The 27,344-nt window shown below is 39.6% G+C and overlaps 1 long non-coding RNA gene across 1 annotated transcript in view; it reads right to left on the bottom strand.

Moving 5' to 3' along the window:
* Nucleotides 1-27,344, bottom strand: part of LOC121923517 — a 51,136-nt gene continuing 23,792 nt past the window's right edge. Inside the window, exons 2-4 of the long non-coding RNA XR_006102387.1 lie at nt 23,521-23,603; nt 10,031-10,077; nt 1-138 (exon numbers count right to left, since the gene is read on the bottom strand). This is a non-coding gene — a long non-coding RNA (uncharacterized LOC121923517). The remainder of the gene's footprint in view (nt 139-10,030; nt 10,078-23,520; nt 23,604-27,344) is intronic.

Raw genomic sequence — 27,344 nt, 5'->3', positions numbered from 1 at the left:
CGATCTTTAAAAATTTGGTTCAGTTGCATTTGTGTTAGAAAGTGGAACTTTTAATTATTACGTTAGTATTAAGCTGGTACTTAAATCTCACTTACCTCACTGCCCAAAAAGCCTTATCAAAATGAAGCTGGAAAACCCCTGTTTGAGTTTTGGAGAGGAGAAGATACATTATTTTTTGAAAACCCTAGTTCTCATCCACGCCACCAAGATCTTCATTTCATTCCTTTAACAAAAACAGCTCCCCTCCCTCCCTTCGGCTTACTGATTTCCATGTGGATGCCAGTAAAAGTCCAGGGATTAAGCGCTTCTGTTTCCTGAGACAGTCGAAGAACTTCTTATAGTGAGTACACCAGAGTATGCCCTGGACATGAATAAGGTTTCTCCCTTATGCCTTTACCTGTTGTTGGCTTAAAATCTTTTAACACTGGAATCAACAGTCACTCTAATCATGACCAAAAATAAGTGGTTTGAATTTTGTGACCAAAACATGGTAATTCCCCAGCCCCAAAGGACTATTAAAAAGCCAAAAGCAATTTTTCAGAAGCCCAGAGAACTAGGCTTTACATAGAACTACAGTAATCAGGAACTATGCATTTATTTGTTATTTAGCACCAACTTTCACTCAATAACTTACTTTTGAAATTAAGTTAATGCTCAATTCGACTGACGTAATTAAAAAATAAATTTAATTAACTTACCTTGTTCTCTTAGAAAATATTGTTTTTAATTAATTAGTTCCTATCGCTGAAGGGGTAGCATGCAAATAAAAGTGCTTAACACAGGGGTCATGCAGAGGAGTGGTCAGAGGCTGCTCCTGCCCCAGTTGTGCCAGGACTGCAGCAACTGCAAGGGCCTGGGCCTGATCCAAGCTGCCACCAGAGTCCTCAACCCAGACACCGGCAAGGAGCAGCTTTTCACTGCTCCTTTTTGTGCTGTTTTGTCCGGGTTAGGATGGGCATGGCTTCTAATCACGTTTAGGGCGTGCATCATGTAAACACCATGCCCACCATGGGCATCAGCCCGAAGACAGCACTTTTGGCCCATTTACTTCAGGACACAAACAGGGTTTTTTGGGGGGAAATAAAGGTATTTTGTAATGGTAGCTGTCAGATCAACAGCTTCAAAAACATTTTCCTAGACCCCCAAAGGGTTCTGGAAAAGGAAGTTAAATTTCAGGAAAGCATAATGAAGTTATTGTGGACATTCAATTTACTTATAAAGACTTTGTTGCAGTTTTATTCCTAGTATTCTTGGAAGTATATTGTAAAAAGGCTTGGCCACTGTTTTCCCTGTCAGTGGGGCTAGGGGAATAACCTATAGTTCAAGTCTTTGTGCCCATAGTAAAATAATTATTTAAAAATTTATCCCTTCCGGGCAGGGAAATATCCTAAACTCTTAAGGCATAGGCGGTGAAGGACCTAAGTTCTAGAAACACCCTTTAAAAATGGCACTCCCTGAAGCACATGTTGGAACTTGAATGCATATACAGCCACAGTTTGACCAAAGTTATTACTGTGTTCTTATGAGTAATTAGTGTCCTGTCTCTGAAGAGGCATAAAACAGTTCTGTTGCACTGTCAGATTAAGAAAGTGGTGACCATTTTATTTCCCAATCCTGGGATAGCCACAAAATGTGCTCTGACTCAGGATAAACAGTAGTTAAGATGTATCTAACAGATGATAGTTTCTCCCAGGCATTTGACATCATTGTTCTATATATGCAGTGGCTGCATGTTTGCAAGCATAAAGAGTTCTGGAAAGCTCTTGCATGTGTTATTTTCTTTTAAACTTTTTATTCATAAATGTTTTTAAATAATCTTTTATTGCAGTTATGAAATGACTGGCAAAATGTTGAAAGAGCTATGCAAGTGCGGAGGCAAAAGGAGAAGAGAATATTCTAAGATGCAAGTGTCAGAAAGTGGTTTGCATGCGAACGGTAAGAAAATCCAAGATTTTGTCAGGCCTTTTTGAGAAGCAAAGAGAAGGAAATATTTTAAAACGTCTTAGACATAATCAAGAAGTTCCTCACAAGCAATAGTCATTTATAGCCACTCTAACAGATAGGCTTTTCATATTCAAAAAAAGGTGGGCCTTTCTGAGCAACTTGCCCCCAACAGGCGAGATGTACACTGAACATTCTTCTGACATCTTTGATACAGATTATAAGGTGCACAGTTAAATATCAGAGTGCCCACACACCAGTTACCTTCTATTTACGTCCCATGTAAGTGATGGGGTGACTTAAATACCCTAAAGGCTCCAGAGTCCATCCGATCTTGGAAGCTAAGCAGGGTCAGGGTTAGTACTTGGATGAAAGACCACAAAGGAATGCCAGTTGCTGTAGGCTATATTTCAGAGGAAGGGACTGGCAAAACCACCTCCTTTGTATTCCTTGCCTAAGACAACTCTGTGAACTTCATGGGGTTGCTATAAGTTGAGAGGTGACTTGCAGGCAGGCAGGCAAACACATGTGTGTGATGGGGTGGGGATTTTGAAAATGCACAGAAATACACAGAATTCAATCATGTTTTTATTTTGTTTTCTGTTTTCAGTTATCTCTGACTTTTCCTCCAGTAAGGTTCAGGCAACGTACAAGGGTTTTGTTCTTCCATTTTAGCCTCACAAGAATCTTGGGATAAAAAATAAATCAAACAACTGTGAAAACAGAAAAAATAGCTGGCAAATAACAGACACAGCAGTCAGACCAACAGAAGGCAGGTGAGAAGGTTTGGACTTCCTGCTTTCTGCTGCTACTGTGGAAGAGTTAATTGCATTCCAATTGAAAGTGAGCCAGTGGTGTTTCTTGGTATGCCTATTTTGTGAGCGTTTTCCTTGTTGTTACTCTTACTTCCTGTTGTAGGTTTTTTAGACTTTGTGGGGAGGAAGTAGTTTGGAAGGAAGTCCATATGAGAAGGAGGAGCAGGAGATAAGGCAGGGGTAGGCAACCTTTTTGAGCCGGGGGCCGGGTTGATGTCCCTCAGACAACTGGGGGGCCAAAGCCAAAAAATAAATAATTAAATAATTTTTATAAAAAATTAAATATATAAATAACCCAGGACAAATGTAGGACAAAATTTTCAAATGGAAGACTTTTTTTAAAAAAATGGAGGACACGCGAAAACATTTGCTGATTTTTTTTAAAATGTTAATATAAATGCATGTTTCTGAGGCTTCTATAGACAATTGCCCCCCAAAGGCCCCGGCGGCAATCGGCGGCAGGATTGGGCAGGGACCGGTCCCAAGGCCTCACTGGGCCGCATCCGGCCCGCGGGCCGCAGGTTGCCTACCCCTGAGATAAGGTGTTGTGGGGGTCAACAAACCAGTGAAGAGGTGGAGGTGAACCACCTGGTTCTCCACCCAAATGGACAGAGACTGGTTACTCTGTCAAAATGATTCACACTATTAATTCATACCAGATTGATTCACTACATAAAGTTCTACCATACTGATTTAATTATGGGTGAGAGAGCCAACTTAGTATATATCACTGAAACTTGGTGAGGAAGGCAGATAAATTTATTCAAGATATGCTGACTTACATATTTGAACATAGACTTGAGGATCAGCAAGACAGAGTGGCCATGATCTATAAGGATTTCTTTTCCCTCTCCAGATTTCCTATGTAGATGGGCTTTTGTCTGGACTGTCTTTCGCTAATGTTGGGCTGTCAGGACAGATTGGGGATTTTGTTGGTTTACTGTGAAGTCATCTGCCCAATAGTCTCTATGTTAGATCTGTCAGAGGTAGTGTTAGATTTGACAGTGAGGATGTAAAAGATGTTGGTTCTGTAAGTTTCTGTAGCAAGGCTATACTTTCTAAGTACACTTTCTAAGAGTTAGGGTTTCATTTTTTCTTTGAAAATCACAGAGCTATCCCAACATCTTCATCAGTCCAATACAGTATCTATAGCAGGGCAGATTCTTGGTCTGGTTTTTGCTGCTGGTCAAGAGGATAGTAATAATAATAATAATAATAATAATAATAATAATAATAATAATAATAAATTTTATTTATATATCACCTTTTCAAAGGATCGAGGCAAAAATGCAAAAACAATTACATAAATAATTACATAACATATTCACAACTAAAAATACATCCTCCTACCTAAACTAAAATACCAACATCAAAATTTAGTTAAATTAATTGTATTAAAATATTCCCTTCCCTACCAGCCAAATGCTCTAACCTTTTAAATAAATAAATTGTAGGAACTCTTCCTAAACTACTGTGATATATTCTGTCTTGTATGTCACAAAACATAAAATACCATTTCAGTCATTAGCCCAAATTTACTAAACTTAGGGGTGGCAGCTTCCCAGCAGTTTGGGAGGGCGTGTCGTTTAGACAACTCATGCCCCCAAGCCAGCAGGAAGCTGCCATGAAGCCGCCCACCCAACTAGACGGTGGGCAGCATTGCATGCTCCGGCAGCGTAGCATTCATACACCACACTCTGCAGGAGTGTCGCAAAGCTGTGGCAGTGGGAGAAAGGGTGCCCTCTTGCCACTCCTTTTTGAGCCAGCAAAAAGCTAGATCGGGGCTGTGGCATGTGGTTGCTGTGGCCCCTGTCCAGCTTTCTCTGGAGCAGCTTCAAGCCCCCCCCCTTTCAGGGCTGTCTATTTCAACCCCTAGTTAGCAAAAGTGAGCTTAAACTGTGGTGTCAGTACCTTGAATGCCAGAAAATATGACTTCACAGCTCCAGAACAGAACCAGTGATGCCACACTGATCCCATTGTTATACCTAATCTTTATCATTTGTTTCAGATCACACTCAATCTAAGGATTAAACCTTAAATCATCATAATTCTAATAATTATCACATCTCTTTGGATCATATTTGTTTGAATGTGTTCTCAGAAACCCAGAAAGATTGATTGATTAGTGAGTTTTTTAAAATCCTTTCAGTGTATATTGCATTTGCAATAAGAAGGGTTTCACCTTTCTCTTTATTCCAGGTATGCAGTGTGATTTGGTTTACTCCATTAGAGTTAAGCATTTGTAATAAGCATCCTGTATAATGCACACCGACTTATTAAATCACTGAAAACCCCACTCTTAAGCAAAGGTAGACAACCCTAAGGTTATTTAGTTCATTGGGCTTAAGTATGTTTAACTACACAGTATCAGTGAAAGTGATGTTAGTTTCTACTACCTTCTTTTGATTACACTGAAAAGGGAAGACATCATATTGAGAAAAACTGTAGTGTGGAGTCAAACAGAAAGCTAGGACATTTCTTGTGGACCAGTCTAATAGTTGTGGGAGCATAGGATCCTCCTGCTCCTTATTCTTTCCTGTATCGCAGGAGCAGGAATCATGTGCACCTACCATATATTGCCAGTAAAAAGAACTGCTGTCAAACATTGATTTAGGTCAGTGGTTCCCAAATTTTTGTCCTTCAAATGTTTTGGATGTCAGCTCCCAGAATTTCTGACTTTTGGCCAAACTTGCTGGGGCCTCTGAGAGTTGATGTCCGAAACGCCTGGAGGACCAAAGTTTAGGAATCATTGATTAAGGTGGAAGGCATGACACAGGGATGGCTTCCACAGGACATCTCATAGGGGACAGTTTTTTAATTGCAGGTATATAAAATTGATCTCTCCTGAGGTTACTTCATTGTGAAGAGCCACTAGTTACATAAATGCATCATCTAGGCCCTTGGATATTGAAGTGCACAGTATGTAAGCAACGCTTTGTCCTGACGTAATTCTGGATATCTTGAGGAGGCAGGGATGGATTATTTCAAATGAATGGCAGCTTATTCTGTGGTGCGGTGGTGTGTCAGGTTCATTATCCTTTTCAGGCTGCTGTTGCTGCTGCTGCTGCTGCTTTGTGTTAAATAAGAAACTGGAAACTTGGTACCAACTTTGGCTTTGCTAGGCTTTGATCTTCAAATAATTGATTTCTTGACTACTGTGCCATGTGTGTCTCTGTATCTGTCTCAATGGCGGGATACAAACCGCCGCTTTGCGGCGGTCTGCCGCCGCCGCCGGTTAGTATGCAGGGGAGCCGGAGCCTCCACACGGCGCGGCTCCCGTGCAGACAGAAAAAGAAGCTCCAAAATGGAGCTTCTTTTTCAGTCGCGTTTGCGACCTAGCGAGGCGGCAGGGGCGCACTCGCTACGTCACAAGGGACGCGACGCGTACGGACGCTCAGCGTCCGATACGCAAAGATGGCGCCGGCCATGTAGAAGGGCCAGCGCCATCTTGTACAGACGGAGTCCGTATTAGGCACAGGGGCGTCTATAAGAGACGCCCCTTTTTTAAAATAGGACGTCCTCCGGACGTCCCAAATGCCGGTGCAGAAAGCACCAGTGGTAGCCTTTTGAATATTTTCTTGATCTTGTTCCCTCTGGCATTAATGTTTAACATCCAGAAACAAATCAAAATAATTATAATTCCATCTGATTTACAAAACCCAGTTAATTTGTTTTGAAAACACGAGTCTTGTTTTGTTTCAAAATAATATTGTAAAAAAAAATAGTCACACAGGTATTTGGACACATCAGAAATTAGCTTTTTGTGGGCAAAAATATGTTGCAGTTATCAATTGATTAAAAAACATATAATGTGTAAGCTTCTGTGTAGTGGAGGAATTTTGAAAATTTCATGGAATCTTACATTTACTGCTGTTTTATTCCATTTATACCTTCCATTTCTTGTTACACATAATCACAATAGCTTTCCCCCTTCTGTGCTATTTGAAGGAAAATAAGTTATTGTGGTAAAATGCATAGAATTACTGTTCAACTAGACATATGTGGGTAAAAAAAAATGAAATGTGAACCACATAGAAAGTGGATTGTAGTCTCCTGTTGATCCGGAGGCAAAGAGAGTTGGCAGAAAGTAGTAGTGGCAGAAAGAAGTGCAAGTATCTGAAGGAGAATACATGCAGCTGCCACTGCTGTATTCGTTCACAAACTTGCTGCGTGAATGATCAAGAGTCTGCAGTTCAAGATGATTGCAGCATATATTTGGAGAAGTAATATCACTTTTAGACAAACTCTTGTAAATAAAAATTTATGCCACTGATTCATGTTTTTTTTTTTCAAGTGGTGGGTTCTGGTTCCTCTGTTTTGGGGCTAAATGCACAGAAAAAGTTTTCAGTTAGTAATAGTGGTATTTGATTTAATCAATTCCTATCCTGATTTTCTCCATAGTTAATGTTCAAATTATCTCAAAACTGTATGAAGCATAGGAAACTCAGGATAATATACAGTGTGCCTGCGCCATACGTGGCTTTCACTTTACACTGAAGCTGTGCTGTAATAAAATGAATTGTGTGTGCGCCCATGGTGCGTGCGCAGTGCTGTGCCATGTGTGCATATGTGTTTTTTGCCTTACGCGGAGGGAGAGTGCTGGAACAAATCCCCCACATAAGGTAAGGGCACATTGTATTACAACTACTAAAACAAAATATACATAAAAATGTGTATATGTTAAACTATAGGAGCAGCATACTGAACACTATTAGAGCATTCCAAGAAGCATCATATCTCTTATCTGGAATTCTGCAATCCAAAATACTCCAAAATCCAAAGTTGTCCATATGGATGGCTGAGATAGACCTTTGCTTTCTGATGGCTCAGTGTACACCAACTTCATGCATAAAATTATTTAAAATATTGTGTATAAAATTACCTTCAGTCTATCTCTCTCTCTCTCTCTGGCTTTGCTTCGCAAACGAAGATTCAGGAAGGACTCATCCCGCGCTTTGTACAAACAGGTCCGGTTGCAGAAAGCACAGCAGAAAGTCTCCTTGGGTGATGTTTCCGGGTTGTGGTTCTTTCTTCGTTGTCGTTTCTCTTAGAGACTCGTTCGCCGTGAGCTTTCGAAAAAGGCTACAGCATTGTGGATAGTGCGTCTCCATGCCTCCCGATGTGAGGCCAGGGCGGACCATTGTTGGTGATCAATTTGGCCAAGCCTGAGATGTTGTTTCAGGGAGTCCTTGTATCTCTTCTTTGGGGCGCCCCTCTTACGCTGACCCGTGGCAAGTTCACTGTAGGTCCTTCATCCTAGAAACGTGTCCTGCCCAGCACAGCTGCGTCCTCAATAGCATGGCCTCAATGCTGGTGATCCCTGCTTGCTCAAGGACATCAACATTTGTCACATAGTCAGTCCAGTGTATATTTAGAATTGTGCATAAACAGCGCTGATGAAAGCGTTTGAGGAGTCGTAGATGTTGGCGATAGGTGACCCATGTTTCAGACCCGTAGAGGAGAATAGACAGTGATTTTTGTGCTTCGCCTCAAGTGTTTGTTACTCCAGACTCTTTTGTGAAGCCTTCCGAATGCACTATATGCCTTTGCTAATCTGTGATCGATCTTTTTATCAATCTTGGCATCTGAGGAGATGATGCTTCCCAGGTAGGTGAATTGCTGGACGGACTTAAGCACAGATGTGCCTACAGTGACGTGAGAATGGTAGTGTTCTTCCTGAGGTGCCGGCTGGTAGAGAACTTCCGTTTTCTTCAGACTGACTTCCAGCCCAAAGAGCTCTGCAGCTGTTGCAAAACAAGATGTTAGGCGCTGCAGAGCTGCTTCTGTATGGGCAACGAGGGCAGCATCGTCAGCAAAAAGCAGCTCACGGACTAGATAGTTTAGAGTCTTAGTGTGGGCCCTCAGGCGGCTTAAGTTAAACAGGCTACCATCAGTACGGTAGCGTATATAAATGCCATCTTCTTCTTTGAGATCTGCCGTAGCCCTTTGGAGCATCATGCTGAAGAAGATTGTAAATAGAGTTGGAGCGAGAACACAACCTTGTTTTACACCATTAGTTATTAGAAAGGGCTCCAAGAGAGCGTCGCCATATCTGACTTGGCCTTGCTGGCCTTCATGTAGCAGGATGATCATTTTGAAGAATTTGGGGGGGGGCATCCTAGTCGTTCCAGGATCTGCCACAGACCTTTTCTACTCACAGTGTCAAAGGCTTTGGTGAGGTCGACAAATGTTACATAGAGTCCTTTGTTCTACTCTCTACATTTCTCTTGCAGTTGTCTAAGGGCAAATACCATGTCTGTAGTGCTCCTATTAGCTCTAAAGCCGCATTGGCTTTCAGGCAGAAGTTCTTCTACAACAGCAGGGACTAATCTGTTCAGCAGTATCCTTGCAAGGATTTTTCCAGCAATGGAGAGTAGTGTTATACCTCGATAGTTTAAGCAATCCGATTTTGCTCCTTTTTTCTTGTACAGGGTGATGATGACTAATTCTCAGAGATCTGATGGCAGTTTACCTTTTTCCCAGCAACTCATAAGGAGTTGCTGGGAAAATATTGTGTATAAAATTACCATATATATATATATATATATGGTGTACTGATAACATAAATGAAGTTCATTTTTAGATGGGTCTCATCTACAAGATAAAGTATTCCAAAATCTGAAAAATCCAAAACACTTTTGATCTCAAGGATTTTGAATATTCAACTTGGATTTAAAAACTGCTTAAATATGTGAGTAACAATCATCAATCAAGTGTGTGAAGAGAATGGGCCACAGTAGTGTGCTCCATCCAATCCATTCCACAATTTTTTGAACCACCATCAGAAAGGTCCTGCTTTGCACTGTATTTCTAATGGTGAAAACCCACAGAGCAGACCCTTAACACAAGTCCATGCATCAAAGAAAGTGTGAAGATGTTCTCTGAAGTATTTTTGTTTTTTGTTAAATATACTTTAGCATTAGCACACTGAATTGATTTTGGAAATGAATGCATAACCAATAGAACTTGTATATATTCAGAGAAAGATGGGCTTGCTGCAAGTAATGGCATTCAAGACTAATGGGAATTTCAGAACTCCATTCTTATGGAAAGTTACAGTATTCAAACCTTTACCATCACATGAGTTATGAATGATAAGGTCAGGGCCAACTGTCCTAGCAAAAACCGCAGCTGAATATTAAAATTTAGGATTTGTTTTGCATTTTACATTTATATATTAATGATGGAAACAAACCAAACCCTAACCTCAGACAGTTGTCACAGTGAAAAGGAAACTATAAAATGTGGAAAGACACGTAGCTGGAATAACTTACCAGCATATTTCTTGCAGAATCAGCTTGAAAGACCATCAGCTTTCCCACTGGAGAAGAAAATAATCAATGTTGACATCTGTAAAGCTTTGTGCAATCAGGTGAGAGCATAACAGTAAAGTCTCTTATGTGTTTGTGTATACTGATTTGCTTATCTTGGGCCCGGTCACAGATTTACATTTCTCTTCCACATGACAAAACAGTTTTTGAAACAAAGGAGGGCTACTTTCATGAAATTATGGAACATTAAGCATTTCAGAGGTGTTATTATTAGTTTCTTCCTTGGAAATACAGCCTAGAGAACCTAGTATTTGAGACCTGAATACTATGTGTGAGAGTGTGTTGTCTCTGTGCTTTCAAGTCGGCTGTCAGCTTATGGCAACCTCATTAATATCACAGGGTTTTTAAAGGCATGAACTACTCAGATGTCAGTTCTTTCCTCTGAAATCAAGCCTACAGCACGTGGTATTTGTTAGCAGTCTTCCATCCAAGAACTAGCCAGGGCTGACCTTGCTTAGCTTCCAAGATCAGACAGGATCTGGTGTCTTTAGAATATTTAGGTCTAGGTTAAATTTCTCAGAACTCCCCAAAGCTCTAGGTCAGATTTTTCCAACTGATGCCTTCCAGATAGTGAGGACTTTAACCTAACCAGCATGGCCAGTGGTCAGGAGTGCTGAGTGTAGTGGTCACTTATGGAATGCACACACATCCAATCTTTTTAATTTCTAAAGGCATTTTGGAAACAGTCCATGTTTTTTCTCTTGAACCAGATGGAAAAATAATTAATGCATTGTTATGAAATATTGCAGTTCATTCACATATTCTTAGGTATAATTGATCAGACTCAGAAGCTCCTCTGTGAATTCCCACCTATTCTATTGTGTGTACCAAGTAGCTGCTGAATTGATATGCTATACATTTTTCTCAAAGTGTTTGAATTTGAATGTCATGATTAATACAGAATTCTTTGTGAGTTTATACTAATTAAATTATTTTTTCTTTTTCTTTCCAGTTTATGAATACGTTTGTAACCAGAATGTTAACGCTGTGGTTCCAGTAATGCTAAAGGCATTTAACTTGTATAATTTACTCTGTTACCACATTAATAGTATGTGAGGCAGAGGCCAAAGGAAGAGGAAATATAGCCTCTTTGAAAAGTAAAAGACTTCATAGAGAAACACAATATGCAGAGTTTGGAGTTTTAAAATCATTTATTGTTTTATTTAACGCTGTCAAGTTTTGTGGATGAAGTCCCAAGAAATACTTTCACGGACAAACTCTCAGATGTGCCAGCTATTAATCAACTCTAAAACAATAAAGCCACTTGTTATTGGTGTCCATTGCCTGTGCTCAGTTTTAATCTGTCTTTGAGGTTTGAAGCTGTCAGATTTTTGGAAGTGGGTCACCTAGTTACTGGAACCTTATTTTTCTGCTAAAAGGTTCAATTTAGCATATTATATTAAATTGACAAGGATTTTTGGAAGGGAGAAATTGGCGACTCTTCTCTGCAAATCTCTTCCAACTCTAGTTATTGTACTAAAAATATGTTCAATTCATGAGTGGATAAGAAAAAAAGCTTTAAAAAGTAATGGATTCTAATATGATTGGGACAAACATGAATGTACATAAAATTTCTAGCTCAGTTGACCTAAGTAAAGAGCAGTATATACATCTGTTCATGGATCTTTGTTGGATCCATGTATCCAACAAGGGAGCACACAACTCCTTTGTTGCAACAGCTCTGTTGGCCAGACCATTTCCAGACAAAATTCAAAGTGCTGGTTTTGGCCTATTTGGCTTGAATCCAGGATATTTGAAGGACCATCTTTCCCTATATAGAGCTGGTCTTGTGGGAACAAGGGAGAGTGCCTTCTTAGTATTTGCTCCCAGGCTCTGAAACTCCCTCCCTAGAGAGGCCAATATGGCCCTATCACTTCTCTTTTGGCAGCAGGTAAAAACATTTTTATGCCATCAGTTTTTTCCCCTCAAATCAATATCGGTTGCTCTTTTAAATGGTATGCAATTCAGATGTCAAGCTTTGCATATGGTTTTAATACATTTTAATATTGTAATGTGTAATATTTTAAAGTTTTTAAATTGTTTAACTGTTTTTTGAATTTTATATTTGCAACTCTTAAAAATATTGCAATGAAACATGTCAAACATAAACAACATCAAAACACTTAATACACACACAATTCATATATACATATTTCCTAAATTCTCTGACTTTATAAACACTCATTATGTAGCTCATTATTCTAGTCTTCTGATTATCCAGTCTTCATCTAAGTCTCAAACAGCATTTCTATACAGAAGCCTACTGATAAACATTTTATTTTATTTCCCACCTTTTTTTCCAAATTCCAGAATTGGAGCCCTAGTCTTATCTATAATACTCATATTTTTATTATTCAACCTAGCTGTCAGTTTGTCCATTTCACACATATCTGTTAATTTAAATAGCCATTCCTCTATTTACAGAATTGTCATAGTTTTCCAATTTTTTGCTAACAGAATTCTAGCAGAGGTTATCAAATATATTAATTTTCAGTGCTCATTCTCATATTTTTCCCTTTTATTTACTTGCCATATTTAATAAGTAAATCTCTGGTTTCATTTGATAATTGATTTTCAGAATCTTTGTTATGATTATGTATATTTCCCCCCAATATTTTCTGATCTTAGGGCACTTTCACCACATATGTATCCAAGAACTTGGGGCCTATTGACCTTTCCAGCATTTGTCTTGTTTTGTTTTGTATATCTTTGCTATTTTCTAAGGAGTTAAATACCATCATTGGGCCATTTTAAGAAAATTTTCTTTCAGCTCTGGAGAGCTTTTAAATTTTTGAGTTTTCTTCTTTGCTCTAAATTTATATTTTCTTCTATATCCTCAGCACGTTGTAACACTGTATCTTGAATTTGGTTTTGTTCTAATTCTATTTCTAATAATAGTTTGTAAAATGTTGATGTTTTGTATTAAATATTATTTTATCCAGTTCATTTCTTTGATCTTTGAACCCTTCTAATTTTAAATCCATTTTATATCTCTCTTTTAACTGCAAATATGGAAGCCAATATAGTTTGTCGTCTATGCTTCCAAGTTCCTATATTTACACTTTTTATTGCTTTTGTAGTTTTTACATTTGTTGATAGCCACCTTGAGTTCTTACACCAGGAAAAAGGTGGGTTATTAATATTAACAACAACAATAATATTACACACTCTAGAGATTTGTTGTCTACAAGTTTCTGTTGAGATAGTGTGAAAAATCATTGATCTGCTTATCACAAAAAATATTATTTTTTTATTGACTATCACAAAGCATTTGACTGCATAGATCATGAAAAATTATGGATTACATTCAAAGGCATGGGAGTGCCACCACATTTGATAGTCCTGATGAGAAATCTGTACTTAGAGGAGGACAAGAGGCTACTGCTAGAACAGAATATGGCAGTTGACAAAGAGATTAGGCAAGGCTGCATACTATCCCCCTATTTGTTTAACCTGTAAGCAGAAAATATATGAAGAGCATTTAGACTCAGAAAAGGAGTGGTGAAGATAGGAGGAAGAAACATCAACAACATACGATATGTAGGTAATATCATACTACTAGCAGACAGCATCACAGACTGGAACAATTACTAAGGCCCCATACAGACAGGCCAAAATAAAGCTGCTTTGGGTCACTTTGGAGATACTGTATGCTGTTTAAATGTTGCATGCGTCCTAAGAGTCCGGAAGCCGCGCCAAAGCCATGATCCAGTCCTAAGGACTGGCGTGCAGCTTTGGTGCAGCTTCCAGACTCTTAGGACGCATGTATCATTTAAACAGCATACCTCCAAAGTGACCCGAAGCAGCTTTATTTTGGCAGTCTGTATGGGGCCTAAGGAAGGTCAAAGAAGATAGTGCAAAGGCAGGTTTAATGCTGAACATAAAAAACCAAAGATAATGACCATGGAGGAACTACATAAATTCAACCCAGACAATGAGGAATAGAAATAGTTGAAGGATCCCCATATCTTGATCAGAATGGAGACTGCAGTCAAGAAATAAGAAAAAGACTAGGAGTGGGAAGGGCAGCTATGAAAGAAGATCCTACAGAGTAAAGATACACAACTGAACACTAATATTAGAATAGTCCAAGACTTTGTATTCCCCATCACCATGTCCAGATGTTAGAGCTAGACAGCAAAGAAAGCTAACAAGAAGAAAACCAACTCATTTGAGATGTGCTAGAGAAGAGTGCTGAGGACACCGTGGACAAACAAATGGGTTCTTGAACTAACTGAGCTTGAACTTTCCCTGGAAGCCAAGATAATCATATTGAGGCTCTTGTACTTTGTCACATCGTGAAGAGGCATAACTCACTGGAAAAGTCAATAATGCTAAGAAAGGTAGAGGATAGTAAAAAGAGAGGGAGACCACACACCAGATAGATTCAATCAGGAAGGTGACATATCCAGAATTTACAAGACCTAAGCAGAGCAGTGGAGGACAGGGGGTCTTGGAGATGTCTCATCCACAGGGTTGCCACAGGTTGAGATCAATTTGAGGGCATCTAACAACAAACATTTGGATGAAATAAATTAGTTCCCAGAGTTTTAGTAAAAAGCCATGTTTTTATTTGGTTCTGGCATAATGCCAGTGTTGACACCAGCTGACCCAAGGGAAGAGTATTCTATAACAGGATGTCATATTTATTTATTTAATTTGTTTAAAGCATTTATAGCCCCATCTTCAGTCACAATGACTCTTACAGCAGCTGACAAATGGTTTCTGACCATATATTGCCCCCACGGGTAGAACAAAAATGGACGCTCTGACAGATTTCATCCTTGGGCAGGCATGCATAGGGAGAAATGCCTTTTGAAGCACAGTACTGTATTGCCATTTAGGACTAAAAATATCAAGCAGAATCTGCATCATCTTGATTTCAAACATGAAGCATACTATCACCCAGTGGAATTCCATCAAAATCAGTTATATGGTTTCTGTATGGTTCTCTTGTTTGCAGTTTAGCTGACGTATTTTTCACTAGCTGCAACTTCCAAGTTTCTTTCCTAGTAATCTAATTGGGAAGTTACCAGTGGATAGGCTATTGAGACTAAGTTATTCCTGTCCAAGAATAGCTGTAGCTGGCAGACATGCTGATTCCAAGCACTCTGAGCCTCAGAATTCGCCATACTGAAATTTCCCATGAGGTCAGAAAATGTCACAGAAATCACTGAGCTTTTACTTGTTTTAATCCATTTAGATGAGAATTAATTTAAGAGGAAAAGTGAGCAATATAACATCCTGCTTTATGCCAGTAGAGGGCAAGATGTCTGTGAGGAAAATAGCTGGACTTTATAAACTTTTGAAACTATTGTAATTAATTTAGATTTCAGTAGGAATATTTCACCTTATGCGCTAGTCTGCTAGCACAACTGCCAATGACTATGCTTCAGAATAATCAGCAACAAAAAAGCTGCATAACTGTCATTTGTTTGTATGCTGGTTTGTTATCTTTTTTAACTGTCTTTTTATTGATAGTTTTAAAACTTAAAAATACAACATACAAATGTACAGTTTCAGCATCTCAACAATGTCCTCTTGTATACTTCCTAAATTACCATATTACCCCAAAAAACCTAAGGACATAATTAGTAAACTACATAGGTTTGCCATCATTCATACCTTGATCATTCCTTCACATATTCCTTTTCATCAAACATTCATTCTCTCACACTTCTTTCTTTCTTTCTTTCTTTCTTTCTTTCTTTCTTTCTTTTCCATGACTTCCTAACTCCATCTTCACCAGTTATTTACTTTCCATTCTGAATTTGTGTTGCATTTTAAGTATTTTCACCAAGAAAAGAATCCTAACTTCTTTCTGTAGGCAGAATTGTTATCTTTCAAGACACATGGGTGTAAAAAAGGATGTCCCTGTACTAAGCAAATATCAGGCATTTCAAAGTCTTTTTATCACAAAGGTTTGTTTGAAATTTGTAGTGATAATATTTTGTGCTTTGTTCCAAAGTTCAATAAAGAATACCTGAAAGTCACAGCGTTACTTTTAAACACAGTTTTTAATTTTATATCCAGCATGCTAAAGCTGGTATGTTGCATCTAAAATTTGCTTGTATCTAATTGTTTACAAACATTGAATATTTTTTATAAAAATAATTATTTTGAAATACAATAATAAAGAGATGGTAATATAGCGATGCTGCAAGTGCAGTGAACAACATTTAACAAAACAGAGTAATAAAGAACAGCAGTAGGACTATGAAAATATTCTAGTGTAACCAAACTAGCTTTAGTAGCTGAGATTAATACTAAATAATTTTCAAGAGAAAAAGACCAAAGTGCATCTTGAATATTTTTATAGAACTATATAATTAAAAGACTACTTGTCTATGAATCAGTATTTAACCCCTTTCTGTGTCTCTTACTATATTGTAAAGACTGGTCCTATGATCCTAACACACTGTCAGTTGTAGGCTGGTTATTATTTTTGTACTCAACATTAATGACTATGTCAATAAGTAAATAAGATGGTGTTGAATAACCATTTCAGTATTCTGCAACTATAAGTTATCCAATATACAGTATAAACTGGTGAATCTGTAGAAAGCACGTTCTAATACTTTTCTGACCTCAGTTATCAATATCTGGATGAACAGTTGGGTGAGATGTATAGATAATATAAAGTGTATTTCCACATCTATATCATACCTTCTCTTACAAGCACTGAAACAGGTGTCCCAGTTAGTGATGGGTGAATCCAACTTGAAATAAACTAGTTTGAGGTTTCTTTTCTTAGAGTCCTCTGGAATTTAGGTTATTGCCTGAAACTGCTCAGTTTGCATTTTCTTAGCTTTTAACAGATCAAGATTCTGAGAAAGACAAAGAATATCAGCAACCAGCAGGTGCTTGGTACTATCCCAGAACGTGGACAGTGGCCCACCAGTGGTCTGTAGTTTGCATTTTAAAATTGTTCTAAATCTGTGCCCTATCTTTGTACTAAAATACAGTGAAAGTATTTTTAATGAGTATTTTAATGGAAATGGGTCTTTGAAATGGGAAATGGGTCCCTGTGTTAAATAATGAGGAACACTGAGGCTGTAGTGGATACTTGTGTCATAATTTCTCTCTTTGAAATTACTGAGTATGTTTATATACCATCATTATTTGAGCAAACGTAGATGGGTTATTTTATGCCGCCATATTATTTTTCTCCACTGAAATATACTTACTGTGATCAGCTTGATAGCAGCTATCTGGAGTCCAACATGGGGAAGAATTTATTGGGGCTCAGAGGGGCCTTACTCAAAAGGGCAAGACCCATTGTTATAAAGAAAAATTGAGGATAAACTTTAGATCAAGCTTGGATAGCATATGGCCCAGGGACCACATTAAGCCCACCAAAGGATTTTGGGCAACCCTCAAGGATGTGGAACAACTTCAAGGCTCCACCACCTTGGAGAAGGAAGAGTGAACACTTGCCCCTCAAGGCTTCTCCACTGCCCAGCTTTCCCCTTAAAAGTAGGCCAGGCAGTGGAGGAGGAGGACGACAGGCAAGTGTTTGCCCTGCGAGGCTCTTCTGCCACTCAGCTTTCTCCTGAGGAGAAGGCATGTGGTGGAGGAGGACACTTTCCCTGCAAAGCTCTTCCATTGCTCAGATTTCTCTTGAGAAGGCCAGGTGGCAGAGGTAGAAGAGGGGCAAATGCTCACCCCTCAAGGCTTCTCTGCTGCTTAATTAATAGTTACTGTATATATTTGTCTATATGTCTAAAAATTTATTCCCAAAAATTGACCCCAAAATCCCAGGTCAACTTATTTACAATTCAGTATGGTAATATGGTAGCAGCTCTTTTAGCTTTTCCCATGCAGTTGGGAGAGAGTGTCTTTTTGTCTTGAGCCAAGCAGAAAGAGTCCTGGGTGAGTGATTGATGTTAAACAAACAAACAGAGTCCTTCTCCCACTGGTGCTATCTGCTGCTATTTGAGGAGCCAAGGGTGAAACCAAAGTTGAAATGCTGAAGCAAAAAGCCTCAATTAGAGTCCCTCTTGCTGTTTGCACACATACTGTACATACACCAAAAGAACCTCCATGTTTTACCCTCGACTTATCCATGAGTCATGGCAACATCCATAATTTTGGCCCCCAAACCTACCCTTGACTTATACATGAATCAACATATAGTCGCATATATAAGGTAATTAAAACCCATTTGCACCCCAAAGAAGTTGAACCTATTTTAATTTTGGCCCCTACCTACCGTCAAGTTGTGCAGGTCTGCTTTAGATTATGCTTGAGGATATGTATAGAAACTTGATTAGCTTGTATCTATGGATCTGTCATCCAGATCTTTTGAGATCATCTGCAGTCAGTTGCATACACTCCCAATTGTCCTGATTTGACAGGAACAGTCCTGATTAATCCTCTGTCATCCCACTTTTTCAGATGCTTTAAAATGCCACAGCTTCCCTCTCCTTCCCTCACTTTGCCTCTTTGTTCAGAGTTCAGACTTCAAGAATAGTTTCATTTAATTAAATCAGCAGAAGAACAAGAAGGGGCATGGAATCTTGTTCATCCCAGGAGGCTCAGGGAAATGTAAACTGTGTTAGAAACTCCCAGGTTATGTCCCCCCCTACTGATTACTAACTTTTGCCATCTTATTCACACACTGATATTGCTTGGACACATGTCCTGATTTTCATCTGTGCAATATTAGAGGGTATGCAGTCAGGAACAGTATTAGAACAAACTTAAGTGACTGATAGATGTTAAGCCCTTTCTCAGAAACAGTCACAATATGCATGTACATTTAAAACTAGGGCTCTGAGGCTGGAATAGAGACTTGCTTTCCTGTATTTGACATTGTCTGTTATATCAGAAACTACAAGATCCAGAGTTCCTTGTGCATAGACAGAGGGAAGGAGACACTTGATAGGAAGAACAAGCTAAAACACCATAAGAAGTTGGCAACAACTCTTACTATTTCCTCTGATAGCATCCATGGAGAGAGATGGGAAATATAAATAAAGTTGTTGTTGTTGTTGTTGTTATTATGTGCAGTTTCCTGAGAATGTGTCTAATTCAGCCACAGTCACAATTTCAGCACAGATTTGTACATTAGAGCACAGATCCAAATCTGCCAATAACTGTTGTCTTGTATCCTGTTCAAGCCTAAAATATATTCTACTATAGCCAAGCAAACTGGGGGGAAAGTCTCAATGTCTATGTGTGTCAGGGGTTAAAGTTAGCACACTGGAAATGCTTAGATGTGTGTGACCATGAGCATCTAGCACTGAGAAGGACAAGGCTGATCAAGCACAGCTGATGCTCATAGGCTTAAGGACACCCTGGTGCCTGTGTGCACCTATGCCTGGATGATGAAACATCTGTCTGTATTGCACAGTGGGACACTTTACACTGTGGGACAGGAAGTAACTGAGTTTGGGAGACCACTTGGTCTGAAGGCTATATAAATTCAAGGGCTTCCAGTGATTGCTTGTGGGTTGTAGTAGGAGAGTTGGTATTCATGTGTGATCTGTAATATAGCGTTGGTGATTTGTAGCACTGTAAATAAAGATAGCACTTTGGGAGACTCGGCTTGTCTGGTCGTTTATCAGCAGGAGCCGGAGTCAGCGTTTGCTGGAGAGTTCCCAAAGTCTCTGCATTCTTCAGTTCCTGGAAGACATCCAGCTGCTCTTATCTCAACTGGGAGCTGAGAACCACATTTCTGAATTTGCCAGTCATACTCTGCTGTATGCCAGCATTGGCTATATGGCTCAGATGAGTTGCTGACAATGTGATGTTCTGTGCTTTTCAGGGGAAGAGGTTTCATTTATTATATATTAAAGTAATAGAGTTATGTATGCACTGTATAATTTATGGTAAGGATCTGTAAAAAATTTTTACAGCAAAGCATTTGATTGTGTAGATCATGAAAAACTAAAGACTGCTCTGGAAAAGACAATACTTACTAAGATAAAAGACAATAGAAAAAGCAGAAGACTGCATTGTGGATGGATAGACTCTAACAAGGAAGCCAAAGCCCTGCGTCTGGGACTAGTCCATAAGGATTTGGGATTAGTTGGTGAAGTTATGGAGCTGGAGTGGTTAGAGAGTTAGCCAGGGTTAGAGATAGAGTCAGGGTCAGAATTAACTATGCAATGAGTGTGTGAGAATGAGATGTGATTTAGATGTATTAAATAATCTGTGATAATATGTTCAATTTCCATTTAATAAATCATTATTTTTGGACTATGCTGTTGCCTCCAGGGCAAAATATGGTACACATTAGAGTTGAGCTCAGACACTGTCTGTGGTGGCAGCATATAATAAAGACCATTGGTGTCCAGAGGGGATAGATGAAAAATAAAATCTCACACAGGAACCACAGGGCTCACTGCTGTAGTTGATAGTTCCAGCAGTGGGACAGGAAGGGGTTCTCACATTGGTGGCAGTGGTGTGGATAAGTGGAAGCCCTCATATTTGGCAGCAGTGGTTGAAATAAGTGAAATTCCACACATTTGGTGGCAGTGGAAGGATAGGCTGACAGCCTACACAGTCTACTTCATGAACAAGGTGACCAAAAATCCCATTTACCTTTTAAAATTTTATCACATCAAGTCTACTGCTGGAAAATATGCCACTCACTCACCCCATTATTAAATGAGAAGGACAAGAAACAACTGTAACTAATTTTCAGTGAAATGCTCATAACCCTGTGGATTTTTTGAATATTACCAATGTCTGTCAAAAGGTGAAAGAACTTTCTGCAAGCTAACACTCATCAGAAACTGCATGCATTCTGCAGTTGGGAAGAAGCGCTAACCCAGCTGGTCATCTTGTCTTTTGAGTGTGAGCTTGCAAAATGAATAGAGTTTGGGGGCTAATTTATATTGAGCAGAACTAGAAAAATAAAGCTTCAAAGTTATTTGGTCTAATGTTTACAACTACTACACTCCTCAGGATCTTTTAAAAAGAAAACCTAGACGTTGACAGGATAATCTGTTACTTAATGACTTCAAAGATACAAAATAGCAAACATGAACTCCTTGGCAGCATGTAACAGTAAACAAAAGTAGCGAAGGCAGGGGATTTTCAGGAATGTAGATTAGAATGCAGAAAGTATATGAAAAATAGGACACAGAAGAAGGAGCGAGGATAGGAGGAAGGAATATCAACAGTCTGAGATACACAGATGACACCATATTACAGTTGGCCCTTCACATTTTGTTATTTGCGATCTGCATGCAAGCCCCTCTCACCTTCTCCTCTGATGCCTGGGAAAGCTTGCTGCAGCTGTCCCAAGCATTGGAAGGGAAGTGAGAGGGGCTTGCCTTATCCGTGAATTTTCCACATTCGTGGGCTTTTGTTCCCCTATTGCCTGCGAATGTGGAGGACCAACTGTACAAGTAGACCTGGAACAACTACTAAGAAAGATCAAGGAAGAAAATGCAAAGGCAAGCTTACTGCTCAACATAAAGAAAACAAAAATATAGACCATGGAAGATCTACACAGATTCAACCTAGACAATGAGGAAATTGAAATAGTAAAAGAGTTCCTGTACCTTGGGTCAAACATTGATCAGAATGGGGACTACAGTCAAGAAATAAGAAGTAGACTAGGGATGGGGTGGGCAGCAATGAAAGAATAGAAATGATCCTAAAATGTAAAGATATACAACTGAGCAGAAAAGTTAGAATCATACAAGCCATTTTATTCCCTATCACCATGCACAGTTGCGAAAGCTGGACAATGAGGAAAGCAGATAGGAGGAAAATCAATTCATTTGAGATGTGGTGCAGAACAGTGCTGAGGATATCATGGACAGCCAAAAAGACAAACAAATGGGTCCTAGATTTCAAGCCTGAAATCTCCCCAAAAGCCAAGATGATAAAGTTAAGGTTGTCATACTTTGGACACACAATGAGAAGGCACAACTCAGTAAAAAATCAATAATGCTAAGAAAGGTGAAGAGAAGGAGAAAGGGAGGAAGGCCACATGCTAGATGGATGGACTTTATCAAAGAGGTCATGAGTATGAATTTGCAGGAACTGAGCAGAGCAGGAGAGAACAGGGAGTCTTGGAAGTGTCTCATCCATAGGGTTGCCATGATTTGGGATTCACTTGTGGGGATGTGATGGCTTAGTGGTTAAGATGCCAGTTCTGATGACTGGAAGATCAGAAGGTTGGTAGTTCAAGGCCTGAGTGCTGCATGATGGGGTCAACTCCTGTCACTAGTCCCAGCTTCTGCCAACCTAGCAGTTCGAAAGCATGCAAATGCAAGTAGATAGAAAGGTACCACTTCTCATTGGGAAGGTAACAGCAATCGGTGCAGTCATGCTGGCCACATGACCATAAGAGCAGTCCTTGGACAATGCTGGCTCTTCAGCTTAGAAACAGAGATGAGCACCGCCCCCTCCATTCAGTCACGACTAGACTTTCATGTCAAGCGACTACCTTTAGGGCACTTAACAACAAAGACTAGAAACTAATTTCTTTGTGGATCATGAGATTGTTATGTATAGGATGAAGGGAATGTCATGTCAATGTGGGAAGGGTGCCCATATAACAAGTTTGAACTGGGCTGCCAAAATTCATGCTTCAGCCTTGATGGCACTGTCATCCTCTACTAATGAAATAAAAAGCCACACAAACACACCCCACATACTAGCCAAATTCTCATATTTTTGTTGGCCTCCAGATGGCACCAGAGTTTAAATGATACAGCTAACTTTAACTGTAAAAATCATCTTTGCTTTGCGTTCCCTATGTTATAATTAAATGTGGCTAAAGGCGAACAACTAGTTTAGTGCAAATCATAGCATCATAGAGTTGGAAGAGACCACAAAGGCCATCCAGTCCAACCCCCTGCCATGCAAGAATACTGCCATGCAGAAAGTTATTTGATAAAGTGGAGGGTTTTTTTTTGGGGGGGGGGGGGACTGCATGGACTATCTTAGTGCCTTGATTTTGCACCACCTGAGGCAGAGGCCCACACTGTTGTTTGTCCAGACAACCATGTTCAACGTCAGCCAGGACACACATATGTGCATAAGTGCATTCTTTCTCAGCCATCCTTCTGTAACCCCCCCCCCATGTATACATGCACACTCCTGCCACATCCACATTCACACAGGCTAGGGAAGGATAGATTTAAACTGCATTTCCCTGTCTGCTGAGATCTGGGGGTATTACTGAGGTTAGGAGCTTAAAATTAAAGCCTCTTCCATCTCCTCCCCTCCAGTGCTAAGCATGTAGGGTCAAATGGGTGGGTTTCACAGCTGCACAGGGAGCAACCAAGGGCCACAGATTGTGGATCTTGGTGTAAGTGGATAATTATCTCTCTGTTGACCAATGCAGAGATCTGAAAAACAACTGGAATTTGCATTGCAAGAGACATAGGCTTTGCTTGGGTATTATCATCTGAGCTATACATCATCTTGATAACAAAGCTTGTTAAATTCTATTTTCTACTCCATACCTTCTTTTCTTTTCTCATTTTCATGTTAGCGGCAAGGAGCTCCTATCTTGCTTCTGTTGTAAGATAGATGTGTGACTTTATATCTGCATGATCAAGAATAGAACATGGAGTTCACATAAAAATACTCAACTCGTATTGTTCATATTATGTCACCATCTTAGTAGTAAGTTGTAGATCTGTGTTTATTTTTCACCTCAAAGATTCCATAGTCTTTTAAATACTGATATGCACATGAATATGGTATTATTCATATCTTGAAAGGCATAGCACCTTTTCCATTGGAACCTTCTCTATTGTAAACAGATTAATACTGTTCTTTTAAATATCAAAAGAGCAGACAATGTCTTTTCTTGCTGAATATGGCTAATGAAATAGGTGTGACAGCCCTCCTTGCTTTCTCCTCTTTAACTTGGCTGGGTTAGGAGTGGCTCTTAACTTTTCTTGTAGGTTCTTTAGCACCACTGAAATCAGTCAGTTCTTGTGGAATTCTAAAAATTTTAACCAAACATTTTCTGTTAATTCAGTTTTGTTGGTAATAGGTACAGTTAGTCCTCCATATCCACAGATTGAGCAATCCATGGCTTGAAAGTGCCATATATATATATATATATATATATATATATATTCCAAAAAGCAACCCTTGATTTTGCTATTTTATGTAAGGGACATTATTTCACTATGTCATTGTATTTAAAGGACCTTGAGCTTCCATGTATTTTAGTAGCCAGGGATGGCGGGGGGAGGGGGTTCTGAAAACAAATCCTGCAGACACTGTATTTTTTCTTTCTGAGTTTGAACTGTACCAATAGTGGGATACAGACTGCCCCTTTGGGGCGGCCTGCAGCCACCCCTTTGCGCCACGTATTGAGCAGCAGCAGCCCAAAGGCCCCAATCCAGCACTTTTCGAGACCAGGGAGATACAGCAAATTGGTCCCTGGTCCTGAAAAGTGTCCTTGGGGCTTCATGCCCCAGGACACCCTGGGAGCTGCCTCCAGGGGAGAAAGGGGCCGCTCGGCCCCTTTCCCCTTGGTGCCCTTCCCACGGCAATCTAGTTGCCACGGGAACGAGGCGCCCTCCGGGAAGGAGCTCCATTTCAGAGCTCCTTCCAGTGCTGCTGTTGGGCCGCCACAAGTGGCTTGATGCGGCACTAACACATCATGCCCGCGCCACACCGTTTGGACGCCGCGCGGCCGTGACGTCATAATGGCGCCCATGTATACAGGGCGCCTCCATTATGCTGCCACAGCTACGTTAGGGTTGCGGGGCATCTGTAAAGGACGCCCCGAGGCAACCAAAGCCCCGGTCTGGATAGGGCCATATATACTCATACTGCCACACCTTATGGATAGTAAATAGATTTGAAAATGATCAGGCAAATGATGGTTTTAACAATTGGGCTATAGTTTTATGCACACTTATTGGGAAGTAAGTTTCATTTAACTCATTCGGCTTTCCTCTGAGTAGACACATGTATATGATTGCGCTGTTAGATGTTTTTTCACTCATTGTCAACCACATACATTTTCCTTCATCATAGTGCCTTCTTTACAGAATTTCTTTGCTAAAACCCATTTTCATAGAGTTATAAATCTGGAAGAGACCTCAAGGGCCATCCAATCCAACCCCTTGCCATGCAGGGATACACAATCAAAGCACTCCCGACAGATGGCTATCCAGCCTCTGTTTAAAAACCTCCAAAGAAGGAGATTAGTTTACACAGATAGAGGCAAGGAGATAAAAGCTAGATCTGGAACAAGTTGCTTGAATTTGTTTGTCTGTCTTCCTTCAATTTTGTAGATGTGTGCAAGAGTGCTTGGGTGCCACTGAACTGTGTTCAAGAATGACAGCACCATGACAGTGTTGTTTTGTATTCCATTACAGTTACTATCATTTTAGAAACTCCTCTTTTATGGTAAGTGTCCTCTGTATGTTACAAGTGATAATACCACTGTGCTTGATAGAATTACAACTCCCAGTTTGACCACGTAGCCTTTTCCCCTTCCTTTGCTGCTTTCTTATCCTGGGATGGCAGGATGTATGGGAGGAGGGATAGCTGTTGTATCATTATCACTGTGTTGCAGATAATGCACACGCCAATACATTATTTACAGTTATGGGTATCTTCTGCTTCAGCTGCCCTTTAGTCAGTTAGCATTTCTTATGCCATCTTTGCACTTGTAAGAGTATTTTCTCCTGTTTTTCTATACGTATGGGATAAAAATTGAGAGATCACACACAGTCTGGCATAGAATTCTGCTAATGTCACCTATCATATTTTATAAATGTTAAAGCAATGTAGAAAATGGGGATGGTTTTGAAATGTGTATTCCATGTTTGATGATCAGTAAAATTCTTGAAAAGACTCCCTTGTGTTTCTTGCAACACCTGCACAGTTCATCCTTTATTTCCAGTTTGCCTTTCTCTCACTGAACTTAAAGCAGTTTACATAGGAGTGCCAGACAGACTTTCACCAGCTTCCATCCAGACCCAAACTTACTTACATTAGCATAGCTAGCGTATTAAGTGTCCTATGACTATAGTCCAAGATGGGTAGGCAAAGTGTAGCCCTCTAGATGTTATTGCCCTGCAATTCCCATTAAAGCCAATAGAGAGAGATACTGGGAATTGCAGTCCACCACCTGGAGGGTTCCACTTTATTCACCCATGCCAGAGGCAAGGTCAAAGCTATTCTTTTTGCACTGGACCAGGCAAAGCAATGGAAGTCAGCAATATACTATTCCTTCTAAGAGCTCCTTCCACCAAAACCATTCAATTACATCTTCAGGGGTATTTTTATATTTTGGTCAACAATCTGTAGGCTTTATGTTCATGCTGTACATCCATTTCCATTTTACAATGTGTGTTTCTTTCCTCCAAAAAGAAATAATTGCCGCTTCTTCTCTAAAGGCAACACAAATTTAGTGATTCAAATTACTGTATAAATAGTTTATAAATGATTTTTAAAACCCAAAGACTTTAAAAAGAACATTTTTCAGGGCAAAAGTAGTGTTGTGGCAACTGTAGGCTTCACTCTGCACTTGGCCAGTCACACTCAATAAAGCTGCCTCATCTTCTTTATTTTAATGGAAAACCTTGCACACAGTAGAAAATGTCTGCTCTCAGATATGCTGAATTCCTTGCAGTTCATGCTTATGTTCTAGTGGCCTTGAAAAAATGGAAGATGCTGTACCATTTATATTAAATTCTTTTTTAAAAACTTCCTGTATGGAAAATATGCAGGAAATTCTTGACAGTGTTTTATTGCTGAATAATGATTAGAAAATCATTCCTTTGGTAACTGAAAGAGATTATTATTATCATTATAGTTCTTACTATATCCCACTTTTCCCCCAAAAATTGGAACTGAAAGCAGCTCGTAATTTAAAAGAACAATATAATTAAAGACATACAAAAAGTGGGTAATGAAATAGAATTAAACTATTGCAGTATTAAAACAAATCACACTATAAAAAAGAAAATGCAAGTTAAAAAGATAAAAGCTCTTTAAAACATTACAACACCCCCTAGCCTAGCCTGTTTTTTTAAAAACCTGTCTGTTTTAAAAGCCTGTCTGAATAAAAAGGATTTGGCCTGCCGCCTAACTGGTCTCTCTGGGCAGGATGTTCCAGAGTCTATGAAAAGGCCCTCTTCTGTGTCCCCACCAACTGTGCTTGTGATGGTGGTGAGACTGAAGACTTTATCACAGAGGCTCTACAAGCAGACTTTTAACAGGAAAAAAACTGTCTTTGGCTGATACTTATCACACAACATCATGTCCGTTCTGCTGCTACCTTGCATTCCATTCATTACTGTAGTACACCTTT

Source organism: Sceloporus undulatus, chromosome 1 (genome assembly GCF_019175285.1).
Source record: "Sceloporus undulatus isolate JIND9_A2432 ecotype Alabama chromosome 1, SceUnd_v1.1, whole genome shotgun sequence".
In the NCBI taxonomy this organism is placed as follows: domain Eukaryota; kingdom Metazoa; phylum Chordata; class Lepidosauria; order Squamata; family Phrynosomatidae; genus Sceloporus; species Sceloporus undulatus.
Note: the sequence above shows the minus strand (reverse complement) of the source record. Positions and strands in the feature narration are given on the sequence as shown.